We start from the raw sequence: 25,362 nt of genomic DNA, 5'->3' as shown, positions 1-25,362 counted from the left end.
TGTGTGTGTGTGTGTGTGTGTGTGTGTGTGTGTGTGTATAGGTATATGCACATGAGTGCAAGTGTCCACAGAGGCCAGGGGTATTGCATCCACTGGAGCTGGAATTACAGGCAATTGTGAATATGTGACATGGGCGCTGGGAATCAGACTTGGATCCTGTCTCAAAGTGGGGAGGGGGGAAGAGATGGGGAACTTAGGTAATTTAGTTTTTGTCTGTCTTTTAAATAAATTTTATTATGTATATTTGAGGTTTAAAAAAATGAAATTAGGATGAAATATAACAAACAAAAAAACATTGCTTGTTCTTAATGAGCTCTTAGCGTAACATTGGTAAATATTGGGGAACAAAAAGTTTCTTAAAGGCTTTGTAAAAAAGAATCTTAAGTGATAAGAAAAAAACGAAAGTGTTAGAAGAGTATTTGCTTTATAACTCAGGTTACCGTGAAGAATGGGGTGAGTTGCTCAGGGGCTCGCCCTTACCACACATTTCTTTCTCAAGTGCTCCCACAAACTTGAAGTGGATTCCCAGTAACTAAAATCCAGAACGATAAGCTGTTTCTATTTATTTACAATACGAATAAAGTGATTTTTAATAATATGAAATGCTCTTTGATTTTTCTATACTGTTATGGCTCAGAATTAATGAAAGAAACACTATTTTATCTGTAATGTTCAGATAGATTCATATACATTCCATCTACTTTTATCAAGGTTGTAGTCTCTAGGTTTTGTGGAGTTTGCATCCTAAGTATCTTAGAAAGTATAACTTTATTTGCCTTTTATAATGCAGTAGACCAGAAGAGATGACTACAAATGTGTCAAGATTTAGAATAAATAGAAACATGCGATCCCACAGAGAAGTCTCTCACCCACACTTATTATAATAACAAGATACCTGTTTGATTTTTAAACATAAAACAAGATCTATTTGTTAAATTGGTTTATTTTGCTGTGCTATTTCTTTTCTATGTTTTAAAACACATTTTTTATTATTTCTGTCTATACCCAGCATCTCTTTAATGTTTATTCAGTCATCTGGAAAATATGATAAAAGGGTGAAAAATATTCTGTGACATCAAAGGTAAATGAAGATAAGCCGCCAAAGAAAACAAAATGATTAAAGTATATAGAGATAAAACATTTGGGAAAAAATGTTAATTTACAATGGCCACTGCCATGGGATATAAACCCTATACTTAAAACTTCTAAACTAAAAAATACCTGTACTTTTGAAAGGCTGCCATAAACTTTTTCAATTGCCTAAAGGTTTTCAAAATGATGACGTGCTTCATTGTGGTCATAATCCACATTTTCAAGAATCTTTCTGTGCTGAACTCAATCCTAGCACCCTGATCTTTCATGATCCATCATAAGAACACCAGTGAAGAGTTAAAACCCTGTTTTGGGCTACCCATGATTCCACAGTATTTTCTTCCTTCTAAGAACAGTAGGGGAAAGCTGGATAGCTGTTTGCCAGATCAAACTTGTTTGTATCCATTTCTCCCTAGAGAATGAAGGCTTTCACTAGTCTGGGGAGCCTATGTTCTGGCAAACTGAAGTTTCACTGCAATACCCATAGCTGGGACCACATTTCCTCAGGAGAATGATAATACATGAAAGCCTCACTCCTCAGATTTAACCTTGGTTAATAGGCTTAGTGAAGGGCAACCTTATATCTATTTTAGGCTAAATGATCACTGTCTCTGCAATATCTCAAGGAACACTGAACTTTTAACTCTTGGTTCTTGAGACCTAAATCTAGAGTAGAGGAAAAATATTATCATTATCCTGTATAAGAAAATCTTCAACAAAAACATTAAAACTGTATAAACAGAGCTAGTCTCTGAAAGGTAAAAGTTAACCAAATATTTTGCCTAAGGAATTATCTATCTATCTATCTATCTATCTATCTATCTATCTATCTATCTATCTACCTACCTATCTATCCATCCATCCCCCCTCTCTCTTTCTCTCCTGACTGTTTTATAAACTTCAAAACATAGAGTTTATCGTTTCTCTGTTATTGATTTTGGCATAGTTGTAATTATTTCATGCTAAATTGTGTCATTCTGTGTATGTCAGTTCTCATGACCCACAGTCATTGTTGTGCCACTTCCATCTATCAATACTTGGTGTGTAGCTAATGTTTTCCAACCTCTTAAATGTCATGTGTGTTATTAGATTCAGGTGTGTCTCTCTACAGAATGGCACTTAATGGAGAATCTTGTAGATGAGTAATTGGTATATCCACATGTGTTTCCAACAGGACTATCAGGAGTTACAAAGCATACTATCCAAACTTTCTGTTTTTCCAGTGCCACTTTCATTATTCTAAGTGTACAGGTTAAAAACTCAGAGGTGTTTCTTTATATTGCCACTTTCTGATTCAACCTCTGCATGGTTCATGACGCCAGTTCTCTTAAAATATATGCAGAACGTGTCCCCTTGCAATCCTCATGGCTACTACATGCTCCAACCTATAACCTTCATTCTCTGGCTTACTGCAGTAACCTCAAAGTACATTTCCCCCCTTTGTTCATGAATCCTCTACTACAGAACTCTCCACCACATAGAAAGGTTGTTAAAAACATCAGTTCTTAATACTTGCTTTTAACTGCTTACTAGCTTGCAATTTCAGACACAGTCTGAATCTACTTACTCTCTGTCCTCTTTACCCATTAAATTCTTTATTACTGCCTCCAAACCAGCCTCTTTGCTAGGTTTTGTCTACTGACTCAAGCTTTTTGTCCACTGCTTTCCTGGCCCTACCAGCCACCTTCCCCCTAATATCTTGAACAGTTTGCTTCTTGACTTGAAGTGGCTTCAAATGATCTTCAGATGACTGCAAAATGACCCCAGAAGTCCTTTTACTGAGCCTCTTACTTTAGACACAGTACCTTTATTTTCCTTTTTCCCTTTATTTCTATTTATGACAATTATTTTTATAGTTGTTATTTAAACTATATGAATTATTAAGGGGAAGATATTATGTTTCTTTGTTCTCCTCAGAACCTCAAATAAAACCTAGTGAATGAAATGGCATTTGTCAGATATTCTCAGGCCTTACCTGAAATTGAATGGTTATATTCAAGACTATAATCACTAGCAAGCATTGCAAAGATGGCTAACTATAGTCTATCTACATGAGGAAAACAAATCAACAAGAAGATCCCATATTCTATGCCAGTATTCTAAACCTTGGAGAGTGTGGAGATATACCAGCAGCCAGAATTTTCCACTGTCCTCTTTGGCTACATGATGAGTCCCTTCCATCACCAGACAAGCATTTATTTCCTGTAAAGTTCTTGAAATGGAAGCGCATAAAGACATTTCGGGATTTAACCTCAGAAGTTTGTTCATCCAATGCAAAAAGTGTTTTACAATAATCTGGTGTTAGTTCATGAGAGCCTCTTATTTTTGAGATGTCTCTGACACAGATTCAGAGCTTTAGAAACAGTGAAAACATAGCATATATCATTCTAAAATGAAACCAACAAAAAAGTCTTTAACCAGGCCAGAGTTTAAGGGTTCTCAAGAGACCAATATACAATAGTGCTTTATTTTGACTCTCAGAATTAAAACTTCTTTGAACTCACTCTGTGTTCTTATCCTTCATTGTTATTGCAACCTATGACTTGCAGAGCCAGGCATGAGGAAGCATACCTTTAATCCTAGCACCAAGGAGGTTGAAGTAAGTGAATCCTTATGAGATCAAGACCAGCTTGGGCAAGACCTATGACTTCTGTCAAATACATTATAGAAAATATGTCTCTTTTCTAAATCATCATAGAGTACATACATACAAATGAAAATTATGCTTCCAAATGTGTGTATATATATAAACATATTCATATATATATGTGTGTATGTATTTTAGAAGTATGATTTTCCACAAAGTTTCTGCATCTTTCTGAAAAACCAAAGTTCACTTAGAATTTATTCCATATCTACTAGTAATTTATTTTATAGTTTGTAATGTCATATAAGGGAATAAACATGAAAATAATGCTAGTAATGATATAATTGTGAAAATATGGGCTTTTTATTTAAAAATTAGAGGTTAAAGCAAAATCTTAATCACCCAGGTTTAGGATAAAAATAAATTGGATTACAAACACAAACTAAAGATTGCTCTAGAAGTAGAAATGACGTACAACAAATATTGACGTGAATCATTTAGCCTAATGAGACCAGTGAAACACACTACATGGCACTTAAAACAAGATGAATGTTTATTAAATGCGGCCGGCATGTATTAAGCTGTGCGGGAACTACACAAATGTAATTTGATATCTGAATCATATCTCATTCTGATACAGCCTTCATCAAATCTGAAGTCTCAGCTTTGAAAGGGTATCATGTGTTCCTTTTAGTTTTGAAGCTCTTTGAAGTATCCGTTTGATTCTTGGAGGACTGTGAAAGTCACTGACTGAAGTCCTTGTCTTCTGCGTGTGTCTGCCAAGGAAGACAGCGATTCTCTAAAGGAACCATCGTCTCTAGGGACAGAGACCTCTGTCCCTACTTATGTCCTAGAAGAAGAACATAGCTTGGCACAGGGTAAGGGCACCACATCTATTTATGATTATGTTTATATCTCGATTTACAATGAATTAATTATTTATTTCTTCCTTGAAAAACATGAGATGATAGTACCATACAACTTTTTCCCTGAAAAAAATTATGTTTCAAGACTCACCAGACAGACAGTAACAGTAATTTCTCAGAAATGAATAGATTCTGTGATCAGACATGTCTGGGATATGGAACTAAAAAGAATTATTGAGAATTTGTTTCTGTAGGTCTTTTCAGGACATTCTCATATGAGTCTGTTTATAAATAGTCAAGGGGAAGAAGCACGATCAATTTTTCTCAAATTTTCCTCTTATCTCTAAAAATGATGACACAAATTTAACCCCATTTTCCAATCCAGTGATTTTGTTTTATGCAGTCTGGAACTAACTAAACTTGCTAATAAAGTCTTGTAAAAGTATTCATAGCACACTAAACTGTGAGGGGCATGTATTCTTGTCAGTTAATGAATAAGATTTTCTTGAATATTCATCTTCCTTGGGATCTTCAGATGCCTCATGGGTAAACTGGGAATTCTGTAAGTGCTGGAACACACCTTCATCCCCTCAGACAACAAACTTCTAACTTCACTTTGCTTTTACCCCATCTTGGTAGTTAGCCAACAGCCAACATAGATAATGCGACTATTTGAGTTTTATGAGATTTTTTTTTAGGAGACTATTTTTTAATCACTCTAACTCAGGAAAAAAAGTACACTTCTTCCACTGAGTGTTTGATGTTATACAAGACAACTAATCATGGTGCCTGAATTCTCTGATTTACAAAGGATGTACAATCACATTGCTTACCTCAGTGTTACCATGAGAATTAACCATGCATTGCCACAAGGTGGCCTTTCTGTGCTTCAATAATAAATTATCTATCATATTCTTCATACTTCCATATGGACCCAAACACCCAAATACATTCATTCTCTTTAATAATGTTCAAAATAATATTGTCTAAGTAGTGGCAACAGCTGATTTTCTAACGTTTAGTAGACGTGTCTACCATAAAAAGGTAGACTAACAGCTTCACTATCTACCAAAAATAGCAGGTACTTATACCTGTAAGAATTGCCTCAGCACGAGAGCAAAGAGGGCAGTAGGTTTTTAGAAAAAAACTAAATTTTCCATATTCATTAATGGCACTGATTTTCACTTAATTATTCAGTAAAATATTTCACTTTGAGTCTCTTAAGTTTTTTTTATGCTGTCTAGATGACACGCTTAATCTTCAGCAGCAGAGTTGATTTTTAACACTGCCATATTAGCAAGTGATAGTTGGACAATTAATCACAGCTAGACTGCAGGATTCTGAACATGCTGTCAGAGAAACTAAAATAACTAGCCCAACTAGAGCACAATCTGCTTATTTTTGGTTGTCTAAGCATGGCCTGAATCTCTCACTTTACCCAATTCTTTGCTAACTCTTATTTTCATGGAAGTTTGTTTTTCTATTTCTATTGAATAATTAGAGGATGTCAAAAGAACCTACAATACTGAAAAGCAAAAATGCTTTAGCCTGGTTACCTAGCCACATGGAATGAGAATGTTCACATGACAACTAGCTGTGTCCAAGGGCAGCAGTGGAATGGACTAGCGGCGTCCATGAGACTTGTGATCAAAGACTCCAGTGCAATTAGCGAACTGCCCAGCCTAGAGACGGACGTGTCAGCACACCACCCTTTGATTTATTATTTTTTCCCCAGAAGAAAACAAAGGAAGGCTTATCATCTAGGGAAAAAGAGATTTTGCATGACACATTTTATTTTAAAAGGTAAATTTACAGGAAAAGTGGGTGACACCAAATAGGCGTAAAGATGTGGAAAGTGAGCAGCGTGTCAGCCGAAACTGTGAATAGCAGATTTAAACAAGTAAAGCAAATGAGATAGAACAGATCGTGATTGGAATAAAGGATGGAATTGTGGCCAAGTGACCAATGACAGAAAACTCCCATTCCTAATTTATAGAGTCCAGAATAAAGAGACACAAATTTTGCTTCCAGCCTTCTACAGTTGATCATGAAATATTCAAATATCAAATATTTTGGGGTTTATGAGATGGCTCAACTAGTAAAGTCTTGTTGCTAAACCTGAATTCAGAGCCCAGGAACCACATGGTAGAGTAGAAGAGAAGAGAGGTGGCACCTGCTAATTGTCCTCTGACCTCCTCCACACACATTATCTGGGGCATGTTCTCTCTCTCTCTCTCTCTCTCTCTCTCTCTCTCTCTCTCTCTCTCTCTCTCTCTCTTCCACTCTCTCAAACATGCACACACACACACACACACACACACACACACACACACAGAAAGATAAACAGATGATAATGAAGAAGATAGAAATATAGGTAGATAGATAAATAGATACATACATACATACATACATACATACATAGGTACATATGTAGATAAATAAATACATACAATGAAAACAAAAACCAAGTAAAAAAATTAATGTTGTTTTCCTGTTTTCTGTTTCTGAGCATCAGACATCATCATGGTCTCTACAGACAGGGCACTCTCATAGCAAGGTCATCAAAAGTGTTCTGCATGCCAGGTATACTGCATGTCAGGTGTTCTACATGCCAGGTGTACATGCCTTTAATCCCAGCAATGGGAGTCTGACACAGGCAGATCTCTCTAATGCTGAGGTATCCCAGTCTACAAATAAGAGTATGTCTCAAACCAAAGGAAAAAAGTATGTATATCATATGTGAAGGTAGTTTGGTTCCCCAGGGGCCTCTTTTCCAGTTCTCAACTTCAGGTTTCTACCTTGAGTTCTCGCCCTGACTTCCCCTCATGATGGCTGTGATTGGGGCATGAAAGGTAAAATGAACATTTACCTCCCCAAGTTGCTTTCAGTCATGGTGCTTCATGACAGCAATAGAAACCTTGACCAAGTCAGGTGTTACTGGAAGAAAAATTTTCTTGTTAGTATGGCTGACTTTATCTTCACCATGCTTGAGCATTACCGTTATTTGTATGTGTGCCTTATTTTATTTTCTCCACAAAGTAGAGTCAGAAACAAGGCTTGCAGTAAAATTATAATTAGTTTATCTGGAAAAGCAAGGAGCACTGGCAAGTTCATATAAAAGGATACAGTAAAAATATTTTAAAAGCTAACAAACCCGCTTTGGAGACTTAACTCCACTCTGGAAAACTAAAGAGAGCACACACATTAGACTGATACTCTAAAGAGTTGTTCGAAAAAGCAGAGATTCTTAGAGACCCGTGACTTCCGGTCTCTTAGAAGCTACTTTAGGGTAATCAGTTCTCAGTACATTCATCTCCCTTCATGAGTTCTCAGGAGAGAACACTGTGCACCTGTGAAGAAGGAGCCAGTACAGCTGTATGAAGCACACAGAACAGCTCAGGCAAGGGCCAGCCTCTGACAGGCATGATCTGATGTTGGTTTGTGATTTCGACCCATTTTGTTTGGTGTCCAAAAAGTGCAGAGTGGAAAAAAAATATCCTTGTCTAAGAATGAATCAAGGATGATCCTTCTTCCTCTAATTTTGTACCTATTTTCCTAATTTAATTCTAAAAATAACATGTCATTAGAATGGAACTAGGTGACAACCGAATGGTTTAGAAAATAGCTAAATGATTACATAGAGAGTGCATTTGATGTGGTAGGCACTGTTAGGAGATAGAGTAATCGGAGAAACACAAAGGTGGAGAAAGCCACTGTGAGTGCCATCCAGTTAGAGTCTCCGTGTGACTAACTCTAGATATATTATTCAATTAAATGACAATCACAAAGCCTCTATGGAACTTTCCCAAGACCACCCCGGAAAGGCAGTCCTAGAGTTGTGCTATTTTTATTTTTCACCTGATAGCAGCAACTGCTTGGTGTGTAAAATTATGTTGAGGTTTTAAATATGAAGAAAAATCAAATACGCACAATTCATCCATAATTGCTCTAGAAAGTACATTGCTCATAGTGTTATTATTTGTAGGCTTAGAATTGTATTTTTAATATGTTCCAAAAGATGAGCTCCCAGTTAGTATTAGGTATTAAATTACACTTTTTTTAAAAAAGGGGGGGCTACAATGTATGGATAAACAGTATACGACTCCTACCCTCATACACTTGACAAGTCAGTTCAAATAAAGAAAACCACTAAAAAAAAGATAAAAATGATGCTGGAGATAGGCTATGCAACAAAATCCCACAGGACCTATCTTATTATGTATTTATTATTACAGTTTATTTCTAGAGTATCAAATATTTCTGTCAGGCAAATTTAGGAAAGCAGTATTTCCAAGGCAGAAGTATTTACGGCCTTGCCTGTTTGAACTAGCCTCTCTGTGACTGTATTCAAGATGATATGGTTTTGTCAGAATCGTAATTGATAGTGCCCTTTCAACATCTATCTGCCTGGTACATACACAACAACTTTTTCCTGCCCTGCTTGTACAAAAGTGGATTCAAAATAACCACAAGCCCTGCAGCCTCACCACAAATCATTCTTTAACAGGTCCCTGACACAGCACTTTGATGTAGAAATATAGGTAAAGCTGCTTGTTACACATTTGGGCAAAACTACCGGTCTTCATTGAAAGAGAATTGTAGGCAGGGTCCAAAGGCGATCATCAGAGAAACTGGAAAGCAAAGAGCATTATAATAGGGGAGGGGTGTGTTTCCTCCACTTCAGGACTTCTGAAAATCTATGAAGACACCATGACCTCCCCCACAGATATGGGATACCCTGACTCTCAAATAATTAAATACATGTTGAGAATATGCGATTTAAAAGACCAGATTTATCAGCTTCTGGGGGCCATACTGGTCCAAGAAGGGGTTCCTTGCCCAGTTATTGGATCTGCACGACAAGTGGATTACTTTTACTCTGAAATTATGCAATTGGCTGGGCTTTTTGAGCCCCCAATAAATTTGAAATATAAGTATTCTTAATTTTTTTAGTCTTGAGATAAGAATGGTTTACTTCATTTAAGATCTCAAAATAAATATGTGTATATTGCTGAGCAAGTCATTGGTTTATTTATGACTTCGGGCAAATTTAAAAGTCCCTCTACAAGGATTAGATTAGGTGACTCCAAAGTTTTCTCCTCAAAATAATACTTTATTTTTAATGTTATGCTACACAAAAATATAAAATAAAGAATAAAGTTGTTTTTATAGAAAAGAAAAGACCATTCCTCAAATATACTGGCTAGTCCAAAGCAGACTTGAGTTTGAAAAGTGGACAATGTCTGGATGGAGGGGGGAGGACCTTGGACTTCCCACAGGGCAGGGAACCCTGACTGCTCTTTGGAAGGAAGAGAGAGAGAGAGAGGGAGGGAGAATGGGGGAGGGGGGAGAGTGGGAGAAGGGGAGGAGGTGAAAATTTGTAATAATAATAATAATAAAGAAAGAAAGAAAAGTGGAAGATGCCTAGGGTTGTTAGCAGTTCATTTTCTGAAGTACTCAATTAGAATTTTAGTTTAACTTGAGGAAACCACCTTGCATATCATATATCTACAAGTTAAACCTAGACGTAAAAGGGAAAATAAATATTGAAGTTCTGGTGGTTTTATGCCATACTGATGAATTTCTTGCATATCACCATAGAACCTCCACCTGGCGATAGATGAAGAAAATGACAGAGCCCCACATTGGAGCACCGGACTGAGCTCCCAAGGTCCTGATGAGGAGCAGAAGGAGAGAGAACATGAGAAAGAAAGTCAGGACCGTGAGGGGTGCGTTCACCCATGGAGACGGTGGGACAGAACTAACGGGAGATCACCAACTCCAGTTGGATTGGGACTGATGGAACATGAGACCAAACCAGACTCTCTGAATGTGGCCGACGGTTGAGGCTGATGGAGAAGCCAAGGACAAAGGCGCTGATCTTTGACTATTCTGCATGGACAGGCTCTGTGGGAGCCTTCTCAGCTTGGTTGATCACCTTCCTGGACCAGGGGGGAGTTGGGAGGACCTTGGTCTTAACATAGAGTAGGGAACCCCGATGGCTTCTTGGCCTGAAAAGGGAGGGTTGGAGGGTATGGGGGGAGGGGAGGGAAGGGAAGGGGGAGGAAGAGGGGAGGAGATGGAAATTTTTTAAATAAAAATAATAAAAATAATAAAAAAAGAAAGAAAATGGCCCCTGATGTGGGAAGTCCTTCTGTGTATGTATTGCTTTTATTGGTTTTATTTGTTTACATTTAAAGGGGGATATTACATAGGGATTTGCATTGGTATTTATCTTGGTTTATTGATACAAATTTAAGGTCAATTTTGTTACAGTATGTATATGTATATCTGATCTTGATTAAGGTATTGTGCTTGTCAGCTCATTTAAAAATTGATGTATAATTAACAAATATAGGTTAATAGATGATCATGTAAAATAGTTAAGCTTGTAGTCATGTTAGATTTTCTAGATGTACAGATATGTATTTTAGATGAATTATCATTCTTCAAACCTTTCAGACTACAGAATATGACATTTAAAATGTTTAAGAACTTAGTACTTTTCATAACAGTGAGATACATCTGCTCCTGGCAGCACCAAGTTACTTCAAGAGGATGATGTGCACCAAAGAGACTCCTTATGGTGTTGCTTAGTCATTTGGGTAAGAAACTGCTTTTGCCTGAACTGCTTATGCTATACTGTATGAACTGGGCATTCAGGACCCACAGAGAAATGACTGCTGAACTTGCCTAAAGATGAGATGGTCCTTCGGGATTCCTGCTACATGAAAGAGTCTGCCAGACATTCTGCATGACACACAAGAAACCAAATTATACTTTGCCATTATGAGGCAGAACAGGTCTTCAAATTTCCTGCTTCATGGAAAAGTCTGCTGGATACTATGGGTCTGTAGGCTGGAGATGGATGCTCCAATAATACAGAAGAACTTTGGGTCACTGTTCAGGCAGTAAGACGTCTTTCTTAATTCTAGAGTTTTGGAAGTTGCTTACAATGCACTTCCTGTTTATTTAGGTAATATTATATCCTTCTGCAGTCTTTGATGGAGTTGAAGAATAGATAGTTATAGTTTTTCTTAGTTATGATAAAAGATGGATATAAATATTGTAATTGTAATTCTTGCTTGATATCTGTTTTGTTATATGTAATTTTACTTTGTTAAGGTTATAACCTGCCTTTTTATTTAAACAGAAAAGAGGAAATGTAGGAAGTCCTTCTGTATATGTGTTGCTTTTATTGGTTAATGAATAAAGAAACTACTTTATGCCTATAGCAGGGCAGAATAGAGCTAGGCAGAAAAACTAAACTGAATGCTGGGAGAAAGAAGGCACGATCAGCAAGAATCCATGTAGCCCCACCAGAGACAGACACTGGACAGAAACTCATTGGTAAGCCAAAGCCACATGACAATACACAAATTAATAGAAATGGGTTAAATTAAGATGAAAGAGCTAGCCAATTAGAAATTAGAGATAATAGGCCCAGAAGTGATTTAATTAATACAGTTTCTATGTGATTATTTCAGTTCTGGGTGGCCAGGAACAAACAAGCAGCTTCATACTGCAGGTTCCTATAGGCTCATAGTAAGTGGCACTATTAGGAAATGCTGCCCTCTTGGAGTAGATATGGCCTTGTTGGAGAAATTGTGTCACTAGGGGTGAACTCTGAGGTTTCAGAAGCTCCTGACACACTCAGTAGCTGTGTTCACTTCCTGCTACCTTGCATATCCAAATATAATACTCTCAGCTACCTCTCCAGTCCATGTCTGCCTACAAGCCTTCAAGCTTCTGGCCATGACGGAATCTCTCAATTGTAAGTCAGCCCCAATTAAACATTTTCATGTCTCTTCACTGCAATATAAGCATTAACTAAGACAATAGTAAAGAGTGTGATTTATTTCCATAAGTCATGAGAGTGTCATTATGTAATTATGGTTTCATGGGTTAGTCAGTTAATTGGATGGTTAGTTGTTTGAGACAGGTGCCCTCTATGGATTCCAGGCTGCTCTTGAACTCATAAACTTCCTGTTCAGGTTTCTGAGCACTGATGCTCAGGTGTTTACATGGTTGGTAATAAATTTTTATTCTCATTATACAAGAGACAAAATCAAGGTCTAGAGGGGCGTGTTTACCTACTTTTGTAAGTTGCTATATTATAAAACAGACATTTAACAATGTTGCTCATGGTTTTCCACTCAGTGCTACAACACATTGTTTCCCTAGCTCCTAGCCATAACCCATACCTACTTTTAACAAAAATCCGGAATCCAAGACTAAAGAATCAAAATTTATAGAAAATATGATCCAAATCTATAATTTTTTCTTTCACAAATCTTACTCAAAAAAAGTAAGATTCAGAAATTAGCATGACAGTTAATACTCTTGATAAAAGACCTGCCAATCCCTAGTCAGAAATCATAGAATGAAACTAAACCACACAAGATAGAGAAATTTTCCAACAGTAAGAACAGAAAAAGCATTCTTTAGTTCTTCTTCAGAACATTTGCAGATACTAGACTAGATTTTCAACCACATGGGTAGACAGCATAGAGCACAGTAAGGACTAAGGAAACTTAACCAAGCTATGATCAACAGCAGCCTGTTAACATTAATTCCAATTATGATCATTTTCAGAGAGTGCCACATTAACAAAACCCTCAACATCTCCAATGATTGTAATAAGATATAGTTCATAGAAAACTTTATATTCAAAGTGATAGAATATGCAAAATGTCAGAAAAAAATGACTTGATTTCAAAGTAACTGACACGAAACAAATGAAGAGTTGATCAACTTGATAAAGCAGTGGAAATCGTATGATGTCCTGAGAGTGATTTCTAGGAGGGATAAAACATAATATAAAAGATTTAGGAAGAGGCATGAAACACCCAATGCATCCTAAGAGGCAAGCACAGATTTCTTTGGCAAGGAAACATAGGTCAGAAGTAAGAGGTCAGCAGTTCAGTGGACCAATATCTTTAGTGGCTTTAATGAATCTAAAAGAAAAAGAGACTCACAATTATTGTCCAATGAAAATATTTTTCAGAAACATGTTTCATCAAAGTATCAATAAGATAATTTGACGCCAGCAAACATAATCTGTAAGAAGACAATTTTTTTAATGTTTTAAATTGAAATAGAATTACATTACTTTACCCCCTTTCTTTCTTTCCTTTAGGCCCTCCAACCTACACTGCTTGAACACCTCATGCTTCAATTAGACAGCTAGCCACTTTTTCTTTGATTTTATATACATAGTCGTTATATATAGTTGCTATATATAATGATTATATATATTGTTTTGAAGAGAATGAGGAAATGGGTGACTAGATGTAAAAACTTTCTCCTATGTTAACATATTATGCATCATATAGTATTGCTTCTAAAATGAGGGGTTGTGTATTATATATAAAAGTTATCCAATAAAGGATAGAATGAAAAAGAAACATTAACTCTTTATAGTGGCAAGAGTGTAGCATGTTACACAAATTAATGAAATATTAATTTAATGTATTCTCTCTGTACATTTATATACAAGTGTAAATATATACATGTCCATACATACATGTGTAAGTATGTATATATATATACATACTTACATATAAAAACATATCTGCACACAAATAAGAATATATGAACATGGTGTCAGTGAGACGACTCAGCAGTTAAACGCAATTGGTGCGCAAGCCTGAAAACCTTAGCACAATCCCACAATGAAAACTTGAGCTATGAGCAAAGAGGTCAAGACCATGATGGGCTCACCCACTGAAACAGTTTACCTGAGATAATGGAAGCTCACCAACTCCAGTTGGACTGGGAAGGAACAAGCATAGGACCAAACTAGTCCCTCTGAATGTGGCTGACAGATGTATGGCTGGGTCAGACTGAGGGTCCACTGGAAGTGGCACTGGAGTTTATCTCTACTGCATGTACTGGCTTTTTGGGACCCTATTCTTTTGGGATGGATACCTTGTTCAGCCTAGATGTAGTAGGGAGGGCCTTGGACCTTCCCCAAAGCAGAGTGCCTTACCCTCTCTTAGGATTAGAGGTAGGGTGGGAGGATGTGTGGAGGGAATGGGAGGAGGGGAGGAAGTGAGAATTTGGATTGTTATTTTTTAAAACAAAAATATCTAATAAAAATAAAGAAAAAAGAAAATCTGAGCTAGAATCCACAAAGAAAACCTGATCTCAATCCCACAATGGGAACCTGAACTAGAACCCACGATGAAAACCTGAGCTCAATTCCACAACTGAAACCTGAGCTCAATCCTACAATAGGAACAAACCTGAGTTGTAACCCACAATGGAAAAAGAGCTAGTACCTTAAAGTAGTCCTTTTGCCTCCACATGGTAATGGAAGACACATGATTTCACTTGCCCACATACAAACACGGACATCATCCATATAGACAGTAATAATGAATAAAAATAAGTTGAAAATCAATGTACAAATATAAAATATACACATATGTGTTAGAAAGAGACATCTTTCACATGAAGAATAGTGTAACTGACCTTTAGCCAAGAGATGAAACAAAAAACAAAAGAGGATTCATGAAAGGCTAATTCCAACAACATGTCAGCACTTGTAATGCTTCATTTGACTATCAGAGATGAGCAGAGAGAATAAAACCACAACAGGGAACTAAATATTGTCAGTAAGAGACATACTTCAAATATAAACAGGAAGTAATAGAAAAAAGGTGAAACATATAGATCATACAAACAATAAATAAAAGAGGGTGAAATCAGCAATCTCAAGAGGAACAGATGCAGGGTCTACATAGCATCTTTGTCCTAGATGACACTTTGGAAGCAGAATACTGCACATGACAATTTTCCAATAACACACTTCATGAGTTTGCTTGATGTATTCACTAACAAAGACAATATGCTACATCATTAAATAAATCTGGATACACTTAAAGGATCAAGGCCTCACAATACTTTCTGAGTGCATTATAATTAAGATAAAAATCAATATTACATCTAGCAAGCACAAATTACTTCCAAGTTAAAATACTATGGGTCCTCAAAGTAATTTCAAACAGTATTAAGCTGAATGGTTATAAAAATATAACAACAATTAGTAAGTAGAGGGAAAATTTAATTTTTAAATATGTATTTTGAAAAAGCAAAAAATAATTTAGCAAATCAGTTGTATGACCACATTAAGAAGTTTTTAAAAACTCAGGCAAAGTTTACAGAAGTAGGCAGATTATTTTTAAAATTTAAGGACAGAGATTAATGAGAAAAGAAAGAGAAAATTCTATTTTTAACTGTAGCTTGATTTTTATCCATCCATCTATCTGTCTGTCTGTCTATCTATCTATCTGTCTGTCTGTCTGTCCGTCCATCCGTCCATCCGTCCGTCCATCCATCCATCCATCCATCCATCCATCTATCTATCTGTCTGTCTGTCTGTCTGTCTGTCTGTCTGCCCGTCTGTCTGTCTGTCTGTCTGTCTGTCTGTCTGTCTGTTTGTCTGTCTGTCTCTCTGTCTGTCCGTCCGTCCGTCCGTCCGTCCGTCTGTCTATCTATCTATCTATCTGTTTGTGTTTTCAATACATCCCAAATGCAGTTTACCCTCACTCCACTCATCACAGTCTGCCTCCACCATCTTTCTCCTTTCCCAGATCTACGCCTCCCTTTTTCTTCAGAAAATGCAGACCTCCCAGGGCTATCAGCTGAACATGGCATAATAAGACACACTAAGGCTAGACACAGACCCTCATATAAAAACTAAGAGAGGCAACTCAAAAGGAGAAAAAGGGTCCCAACCGCAGGCAAAAGAGTTAGAAACATTCCTGCTCTCAGTGTTAGAGTCCCACCAAAATACCCAGCTAACAACTGCAATGTGCATGCAGAGGACCCAGCATGGAACCCACCCGGACTTTCTTATTGCCACTTCAACTGGACTGTGGTGGTGCAGATGTTTAATCCCTAGTACTTGGGAGGCATGGGCAGGCAGATCTCTGAGTTCTGTAGACTGGTCTACAGAGTGAGCTCCAGGATAGCCAAAGCTACACAGAGAAACACTATCTTTCACGCTGCCCTACAAAACAAAAAACAACAGAAAAAATAAAACAAAACAACAGCAAACAAACAGAATAAACAAAAACAAAAATATTTATAACTCTAAGTTTGATTCTTAGAAAACAATCAAATTTAATTTATCTTAAACTGGAATATGAAGAAAAAAATTATAAGACAAACTACCAAAATTAGCAATAAAAAGATAATCATCAAGGATTTTATTATTACCGAAAAATGTTAACATCAACAATGAGAGAAAAATTGAAAAAAGGATATTAAATGTCATAAAAACTAAATATAAAAAATTTAAAGCCATTAAATTATTTATATATGTGTGTGTTGTAGCACTTAATTAGTTTCTTGTTTTTTGACTTTATATATTTTTTACTCATTTTTATTGAGCTCTACACTTTTCTCTGCTCCCCTCCCTGCCTCTCCCCCCCCCTTCAACTTTCTGCAAAGGTCCCCATGCTCCCAATTTACTCTTAATTTCAAAGAATTGCACAGAAAAAAAGAAGATGAAACTCCTAGACTAGAAGAAAATATTCAGAGCAGGTACTGATGGTCAACCTTTATTGACAGTTTAATTGGGTTAAGAAACACCTACAGAGCTGGATAGTAGTGGCGCACGCCTTTAATCCCAGCACTTGAGAGGCAGAGGCAGGCGGATCTCTTTAAGCAAGGCCAAACTGATCTACCAAGTGAGTTCCAGGACAGACTCCAAGGTTACACAGAGAAACCCTGTCTCAAAAGAAAAAAAAAAAAAATAAAACAAAAAGAAGGAAGCAAAAACCCTACAGTGTTAGTGAGGCATACCTTCAGGTGTGTCGGTGAAAGCATTGCCGGAGATTACTTTAGAACAGAAAATCAATCCCAGAGTAGATGCTGCTCTCTCACGGCCTGGGGTCCCAGACTACTTAAAAGTAGAAAAGGGAAACGCCACAGGCTCACCAGCACTCTCACCGCCTGCTGAAGAGCCTGTATGTAAATCTCACCCTCATGCTCTCGCGATGGTGCCTCTGCCACTGTGGTGACTATGCTCTCAACTCTGAGCCAACGCAACTTCTATCTTCCTCATACTGCTTCTTGTTGGGTATTGGTTTGTGGCCATAAGAAAAGTAACTATCTCATGTACACATCAAACAAAGAACTTAAATGTATGTATTTAAAGATTCAATAAATTCCACAAGATGGGGAAGAGGCCAAGAAAAAGAAGACAAACTACTTAAACGGAAACATTAAGGATATATCTGGCCCTTAAGTACATGAAGACTGAAGGAAAGGAGAAGAGAACGCTATGAAATAGTAGTACTCCACACCTCTTAGTCTGGTAAGAATATGAAGAGGTAGATTTCATTAGCATTGCTTTAAAAATGTAAAACTACCTTCAGACATTTTACCCATGCATCTACATAAATCCTTAGATATAGGTGTCAATTATAGATTTATTTGTAAAGTTTAAAACTAGAATTAATCCGTAATTCTATAAATAGCTACGTGGATAAACAGATTATCATATACACATGCGTTCCTACTTAGAAATTTAAATGAGTGTTACAGATACACTCTAAAAAAACCTGGATGAATCTCAAAATCTCAAAAATATACTAAGGAAAAAAAACTGGCAAAAAGATGCAGGACTCTTGAGCTTTTGAAATGAAATTCTTGTAAATATGTTAATCCCTGCTAAGGAGGCAGGTGAGTAGTTACATGAGGGTGAAGGCAAAGAAAGGAAGGTGGTTGACGGGAGCAAGAAAGAAGTTGAGTGGGTGACAGACAGGTTAGTTTCCCTAGTTCTAGTGATGACTCCATGGGTATAGAAATATTTCTAAGTGTGTGATTTTAGGTCCATAAGATGTAATTACACTCTACATTTATATCTTTCTACACATAGATTAGTACCACTCAGACGTCCTCACTAAAATTTCCTTGTGCTTTGAACAGTGGTGACTATAAACACTCAAAACTGATCAAAGTGGAGAGGTTTAGCTGTTAGTGGAGTGCTTAGGCACAGATAGGATATCTGTGTCATCAAGGCTCAGGCTATGCTCTGGAAGAGGGAGAGAAAGTAGCAAAAGAGTCAGGGGTCAGAGAGAAGTGGAGAGCTGTCTTCGGGACATCACTGACGTCTCTGATCATGAGCTTTCAGCAGGTGTGTTTGCCCTGCACAAGACCAAAATAGTTAACACTCCAGCATGGAGAGTGACAGGGTTCATGAACCTTCACTCCAGCTGAAAAGTTGACAGTTGATGTCTTCTGGGGGAATGAAAATTAATTTTTTTTAAAGGTTTTGGCATTTAGCAGGTTGAACATATTCCAGTGGATGGGCCCCACACCGGTAGGTACATGGACACAACAATTTGAATTCTTCTGGCTATGTATAAAAAGAAAAGGAGAACAGCTGAGGAATAGGTCGCATGTCTCTACTAAACGCTCTACAGGGTGCCTTCAGAAACGTTTCTGCACCTCAATCCAAGGGCCATGTCTATTCTCAAGCTCCATGTCCGAGAGATCTTTGACTCCTGTGGGCATCCCACCGTTGAGGTGGACCTCTACACCTCAAAACGTCTTTTCGGAGCTGCTGTGACCAGCGGTGCCTCTACAGGCATCGATGAAGCCCTAGAACTCCATCACAGTGATAAAACCCGCTACATGGGGAAGCTTGCTTCAAAGGGTGTTGAGCATATCAATAAAACTATCGCACCTACTGTGGTTGTTAGCAAGAAACTGAATGTTGTTGAACAAGAGACAATCGACAAAGTGATGGCTGAGATGGATGGCACTGAAAATAAATCCAAATTTGGTGCAAATGCCGTCCTGGGAGTGTCTTTAGCTTCCTGTAAAGCTGGTACCACAGAAAAGGGAGTACCCCTTTACTGTCACATCGCTGACTTGACTAGCAACCCTGACATCATCCTGCCAGTCCCTGCTTTCAATGTGATCAATCGAGGTTCTCATACTGAGAACAAACAGGCCATGCAGACGTTCATGATCTTCCCTGTGGGAGCATCCAGCTGCTGGGAAGCCATGTGCATTGGGGCAGAAGTTTATAACCATCTGAAGAATATCATCAAGGAGAAATATGGGAAGAATGCCACCAATGGGAGAGGTGAACGCAGGCTTGCCCTTAATACCCAGAAGAACAAACAAGTTCTCGAGTTGTGAAGAACGCAATTGGGAAGGCAGGCTACACTAACTACGTTGTCATCAGCATGGATGTGGCTGTCTCTGAGTTCTTCAGGTCTGGCAAATATAACCTGGACTTCAAGTCTCCTGATGGCTCCAGCAGGCACATCATACCCGACCAGTTAGCTGACCTGTATAAGTCCTTCATCCGGGAGTAAAAAGTGGTGTCCGTTGAGGACCCCTTTGACCAGGACAGGATGACCAGTAAGACTGGTAAAAGTTTACAGCAAGTGTGGACATTCATGTTGTTCCTGGAGCCCTGCAGGAAACCCCAGCTTTGTAATCACGTGACTGGCACAAACCATTGTTTCTGTCACCTCACTTCCAAGCTAGAGTCTGGAGTCCAGTGTAAATCTCTAGGGTGGCCACAGACAAGACCTCCGCCCCAGGGGTTCTACATGCAGAATAAAATCCTCAGTGACCCATAGGAAAAAAAAAAAAGAAAAGGAAACAACAAAGTTAGGAGGGGTTGGGAGACAGAATGCTAAGTCTAGGAACTGTTTGGGAGAATAATATAAGTGATCAAAAATATGTTGTTTGAATGTACAAAGTTTTCAAATAATTAATACTACTAATAGCCATTACATAATAAATACCTCTGTATAAAATATAACCTATTGTCTTGGCCTTCTAAGTGTTGCAATTCAAGGCCTTTGCCACCATTCCTGCTCTTAATTGGTCTTATTATTTTGCAATAAAAAATTATTTTTTTTACCAGGTTAAACAGCAATGAGGCTTCTAATTTTCCTTTTGTAGTAAATAAGTTGTATTTACTGAGGTGCTTTGACAGTAGGTAAACAGCCTATTCATAAAACTTCCTTTTACTAGTTCTAGTATTTATTGATCATTTTGCCTAAATCAGCAATTACTAATATGGTTGTACAATGTCAAAAATAACCTGATTTATTGAAATTAAACTCTACCTTAGTAAAGTTATCTACATCAATCTAGGCTTTATCTTATCCCTCTATATTTCATAAATATTTGCTGAAATAACACTAGCCACATTCTGGCTAGGTTCCATGTGCTTGGGGAATTCTTTCTACAGAATCATACCAACAGATGCAACATAACTTTTATCTGTAGAAAAAAAAAGTCTGTAGTATTTTTAGAGAAGTGCAAGTTCAGTTTAGATTTTGGAACAGTTAACTCTACAGTTTTAGAATTAAAAGAAAATTTTACTACCAATGTTGACCTCCTCTTAATAATTCCTAATGTACATTTTCCAGGTCTTGGTCCTCAGTAGCTATAAGTCGAAGTTGCTGAGTCCTATCCCTCATAAAGCACCTAGGGATGTGAGACGACCTCAAGCCCCACCTTTTTCAACTTCTTGGTTCCAGGTCACAGCATTTTATGTGGCTGCTGCTTCTGAATCTTGCTCTTACAACAAATGCTTTTCTGCTGACCCTACGGTTCATGAAGAGGCGAGAGAAAATATCAGGCAGTAGGAAACACATACAAGAGAGGAAATTATCCAGAAAATATCAAATTCCTAAGGAACTTTAACTCCTAGAAGTTTTCCCTTGTACTTGTGAGGCTGTGAGGTTTTCCCTAGCATACAGTGGGTACCCAACAGTGCTGCCTTTTTTCTTTACAGTACCCAATAGCACCAAGAACTTCCTCACCGTAGGTTGTTGCTCTATTCCCTTTGTTTGCCCCCTGGATTTTCAATTGAAATGTATGTAATTCTCTTTTTCTGAATAAAAAAGACATACATACATCATGAAAATGATATTAAAATCTGTCAAGTATGTGCAAATTTAAAATGATATATCATTTCACTAAAAGTGTTCTGATATTACTTTTTATTATTTTCTAATATATTTTAGGGTTCATAAAACTATACATATACACATGTACACATTTCCTTAATTGATTTGATAAGACAATACCAAAGCTTCTGGTCTTAGTTTTCCTTTCTACTCTTGCATTTTGAATATTTATGTGTATCTATCTATGGTTTATAATGTTTGTTTAGTAGTTTATTGATGAAGGTTCCATATTTATATATGTTTAATTGTTTGATTCATTGGCATTTTCTTCCATTTTTGGTCACTGTGATAAAGGCTACAGTGAATATTTTTGCACACAAATGTGTGCCTAAGTACTGTCTATAAGGAAGGTCACAGAATATACATGGTTTTATGAAAGGGATAATAATACACAGGTACACATATATTGTTATGAACTTGCATCACTATTCCAAAATAAATATTATGCATTGTAAATTGTTAAGTAAAAGCAAGCACATATTTTGCACTTTAATAAGTGTTTAGAATGACTGCACCAATTTTCATTTCCACCCACAGAAAAATCAATTCCTTTTCTTTACGTTCCTGTTTATCTAGAGCTATATTGTGTATTCAGCAACAGCCTATTCCTAAACCACCGCTTTTCTTTTAGCTTACCCTCAAAGTGTAAAATAAAGCCTTCAGATAATATATATCATTTGTTTACATATTCGTTTGTCACAAAACCCACATGCAATGACGCCAATTTTCAAAGTAGACTACTCAGAGTTTGGATGTAAAAGTGGGTCTCTGTACAGTCACTGCTTAAACACCAAATTAACTTTATCTTCATTTTGCTGCCTTACCAAGAAAGTCTGTTTTCATTTCCTAACCTGTGAGAGAATCACTAAATTCCGTATTTCACGTAAAAGTAAATGATGACATTAAATCTTGCCTTAAACTTTTATTCTCCCATCTTCTGACACCCAGAAAGGATTCAAGTAGTGCCATTTCATCAACTTCTCTGCTGGACAAAGATGCCTTCGCTGATGGAGCAGAAATGCTTTGCCAGACTTGCCAGCCAGTACTCCACTGTCTTCCGAAGCTGATCCAGAGCCACGGCCATTATGTGAATAAGTCATGCATGATCCCGGAGTATATTATCAGCCCCTTGTGGAACATTTTTACCAATGATGAAATGTTATTGTTGTCAGCGTCAGACATTCCGTCTTTATCAGTCTCCCTCATGACAGCCCTCGTTATTCAGAAAGACTTGGGACAACTTCAAGGTGAGAACTTTCAGTACAAGGTCAGGGGAACCAAATTTCTTTCCTATCTACTGCTCAACCACTTCTTTTCTGTTTCATCACGAATCACAAAGCAGCACGTCTCCCTCCAGTAGTGCAGTGGGAGCAATATAATGGCAGCTTCATCTGCTAGGACCCCGAGCTATCAAATTTAAAGAAATATATAACCTCTTACTTGAGTCTTCTCTGGAGACCCAACTCAAGTCCTGACATATTGACACCTTTCCCGATCCACAAAATTCCCTGGAAGGAAGCGCTGTGTATTAAAACACTCCTAGACTTTAGCTCCAGAAATATTTTTTTCTTCTCTGGTTTTCACATTATAGATTTTGATAAACAGTGCGTTAAATTCGCATCTCCAAAAATGATCAAATGCTGCCTGCCCTGCAAAACTGGTCTTAGATATACATTTTTATTGTATAGATGCATACATGTACAAAATACTTGCTTATATCTGAAATATTATAAGAGCACAGTAAATTAATGTTTCTTGTTTTCAGTCAATTCCTACAATGCCTTGTGGAATATAATGCCTCAATATTTTTAGTTATATATGACCCTCAGATTGTGTAAGTTTTAGAAATGCAAAAAAAAAAAAGGATGCAAAAGTTTTTACCCAGGTGTGTTTTGTATGTACCCAAAACCTACAGCTCAGTTAGCATAGTTCAGCCCCCAGTGTAATTATTGGTCTTTTTTCTATCATTTTCCTGGTCTTTTAGACCACCTAACTCTGACTCACCAGTCTTTATGGATTACTCAACAGCTTTTCTGAGAGGTTCTGCAGGGTTGGGAAGAGCAGTTGGAACACACACATAAGCGAGCCAGAATGTCAGCTCTGCACATTTAGACTGGCAGATTGGACATGTATTATGTGTAATTATGCAAGTTCCAGAGTGATGATGACAGCCTTTCATTCTCAGAGGAGCCTGGCTGCACACTGGTGCTCACAGGCTGTTTGGGATTGAATGGGAGCACATCCTACCTTAAAACGGAGCCTTCACTGGAAAAATCAGGACCCGGGAACATTTATTGTTTTTCTCATCATGAATTTGTTCCTCTGTTTTCCTTTGTGAATCGTAAAGATGAACACATGAATCATGATGGAACTTAGAGAATATTCTCGGCCAAAAGATTCTGACCAATTAATGGACACCTTTCGCATCAAAATCTCTATATCTGAGGAAATACTTACAGTTGACAGAAAAGGAATTTAGTTAATGAAATTAGAGAATGCCAAGAGTTTGACTTGAACTGCACATCTTATATGACTTTTAAAAGTTAATTTCCATTGCTTGTAAACTGCCAAGTATTTAGTATTTTATTATATTAGTACAATGAATCTTAGACAGCTGGTAATACAAAGATAGAAAAACAAACCAGTCAAAGTATATCTAATAAAATGTATGGAGCTCTTACTTATATTTAAAAAAATAGAAGGACCGTTTGGGCCTTTCACAAAATAGGCCTAGCAGGTGTCATTGAGGAGGGAGGGAGGGAAGGAGGAAGGGAGAGAGAAAGAGAGAGAGATTCCTAGTTAAATTTCTATTACTATGATACAATAGCAGGACCCAAAGTAGCATTGAGAGGAAAGGGTTTATTTGGCTCTTTCATCCAGATCACAGTCTTTCACTGAGAGAAAGCAAGGCAAGAACTCAAGCAGGTCAGGAACTTCAAGGTGGGAATTAGAGAAGATACCATGCAGGAGAGATGTGTTGTTTACTGTACAGCTTTCTTTCATTATCCGGAAGAACCTGTCTAAGGAAAGCACCACAGTTGTGCCTCTTTAGGCAATGTGATGGAGGCACTGTCTCAGTTGAGTTTTTTTTTTTTTTATTTTGTTTTTCGAAGTTAACCATAGATTGTGCCAGGCTGACAAATCAAATAAATATCTAATCAGATCTCTCTTTCTCTCTCTCTCTCTCTCTCTCTCTCTCTCTCTCTCTCTCTTTGTGTGCGCGTGTGTGTACATGTATGTGTGCTAGTATACATGTTTATGTATGATGTTGATATACCAGAGAACAGCACCTTGGTGTGTGTTTGTGTGTATGTGTGTGTATGTGTGTGCATGCATGCATGTACATGTGCTGATGTATGTGTTCATGTAGGCATGTTGATATACCAGAGACCACCACCTTTGGTGTGGGATAATGGTCTGTATTTTGTCAATTATATTTTAAATAAATAATGATTGCCAGTAGCCAGGCAGGAAGTATAGGCGGGACAACCAGACAAGAAGTAGAGGTGGGTCAATGAGAACAGGAGAATTCTGGGGGGAAAGGAAGTCTTAGTCTGCAGTCCTGACCCAGCCACAGAAAGTAAAATATGATTGCCTCGCTGAATAAGATACTGAGCCTTGTGACTAGCACGGACAAGAATAATGGGCTAATATAAGTTATAAGAGTTAATAGGAAGCCTGAGCTAATGGGCCAATCAGTTTATAACTAATGTAGATCTCTGTATGATTTCTTTGGGACTTAATGGTTGCAGCAACTGGTCAGGACAGAAACCCTGACAATACACCTTGGTGTGTGTTTGTGGTGTGTGTGTGTGTGTGTGTGTGTGTGTGTGTTCATGCATGTGTGTACATGTGCTGATGT

General features: G+C 37.5%; 1 pseudogene; it reads left to right on the top strand.

Moving 5' to 3' along the window:
- Positions 1-19,023: 19,023 nt before the first annotated feature.
- On the top strand, positions 19,024-20,156 carry LOC119824232 (annotated as a pseudogene).
- The last annotated feature ends 5,206 nt before the right edge of the window (positions 20,157-25,362 follow it).

This window comes from Arvicola amphibius, chromosome 10 (assembly GCF_903992535.2).
Source record: "Arvicola amphibius chromosome 10, mArvAmp1.2, whole genome shotgun sequence".
NCBI lineage: Eukaryota > Metazoa > Chordata > Mammalia > Rodentia > Cricetidae > Arvicola > Arvicola amphibius.
The sequence above is the reverse complement of the archived record's forward strand: the minus strand, read 5'-3'. Positions and strand labels throughout refer to the sequence as shown.